This window comes from Mastomys coucha, unplaced genomic scaffold, assembly GCF_008632895.1.
Source record: "Mastomys coucha isolate ucsf_1 unplaced genomic scaffold, UCSF_Mcou_1 pScaffold21, whole genome shotgun sequence".
Classification (NCBI taxonomy): Eukaryota; Metazoa; Chordata; class Mammalia; order Rodentia; family Muridae; genus Mastomys; species Mastomys coucha.
This window is the reverse complement of record NW_022196904.1, coordinates 62,674,554-62,675,791: the sequence shown is the minus strand read 5'-3', so window position 1 is coordinate 62,675,791 and position 1,238 is coordinate 62,674,554. Positions and strand designations below refer to the sequence as shown.

General features: G+C 40.9%; 1 pseudogene; it reads left to right on the top strand.

Annotated features, from left to right (window-relative positions):
- Positions 1-1,038: 1,038 nt before the first annotated feature.
- Positions 1,039-1,238, top strand: part of LOC116101261 — a 1,222-nt pseudogene continuing 1,022 nt past the window's right edge.

The following is a 1,238-nucleotide window of genomic DNA, read 5'->3' as shown; positions in this document are numbered from 1 at the left end:
TCCAGGAGAAACTGAGTAGAACGGGGTTGGGGGAATCTCATCTGACCTTTGTACAATCCATGACTGACTGAATGCTGTCTGTGGGCCAGGAACTCAATACACAACGGAGCAGTAAAGACAACAAAGAAAGGGTCACGTAAGGACTTTCGAGAAAACATTGTGGAGGAGCAGGAGAACACAGTAAAGGAAGGCTGTGTGATCTTCCAGCATCTGGAAATGGATATAATTTTTTTCTTCTTTCAGTGACCGTTTCAGTCAGTAGTATACTCCCATGACTCCAGTATCAAAAGGGAAGGATAAGCTCAGTACCAATGTCTTAGTTCCTCTTCTATTGCTGTAATAACATGACAACATGACCAAGGCAACTTATTAAAAAAAGAAAGCATTGAATTTGGGTTTAGAGCTTCAGATGGTCAGTCTGTAATGGCTGAACAAAGGAATAGGGATTGGAACAGCTGATAGTTTACAAGTTCATCTACACATTGGAGGAAGATATAAAAAGAGAGGTGTGAGGGGGCTGGGAATGGCATAAATATGTTGAGACTTTAAAGTTTTCCCAAATGACACACCTCCTTCAACAAACTCCAAGCCCTAGTCTTTTCCAAACACTTCAATCAACTGTGGACAATGTATTCAAATATATGAGTCTATGGGGGACTCCTTACTTAAACTCTCACATTCCATTCCTGGGCCCCCACAGGATTGTGGTCATATCATAATATAAAATGCATTTAGTCCAACTTCAAAAGTCTGCATAGTTTTCTGGGAGGGGATTAGCATTTAAATCAGTGACAAAGATTATCTATCGCCTTCCCTCTTACAGTATTTCACCTTTGTTGGCCTTTTAAAAATCATCCTCAGTAGAGAATTGTAGGCAATGTTCAGTTTGAAATAAGTTCAAGGCAGAACGAAAGAAGGTAGTATGGTAGAATTAGAAAGAGACAGAATACCATCAAAGTCATCAGAGAGCAAAAGCAACCCTCGTCGGTACTGTTGTGAGTATTTTAATAAATGGAATAAGACTGGGAGTCTTTGGCCATGAATCTGAAAAAGAACAAGGGGGAGTCAATGGAAAGGTTTGAAGGGAAGAAAGGGAAGAGAGCAGCGACATAATTATATTATGGTTTTTAAAAATTAGGCGTCTTTGTTAATGGTAAAGAAGAGAATGTGAGCCAGGCAGTGGTGGCGCACGCCTTTAATCCCAGCGCTTGGGAGGCAGAGGCAGGTGGATTTCTGAG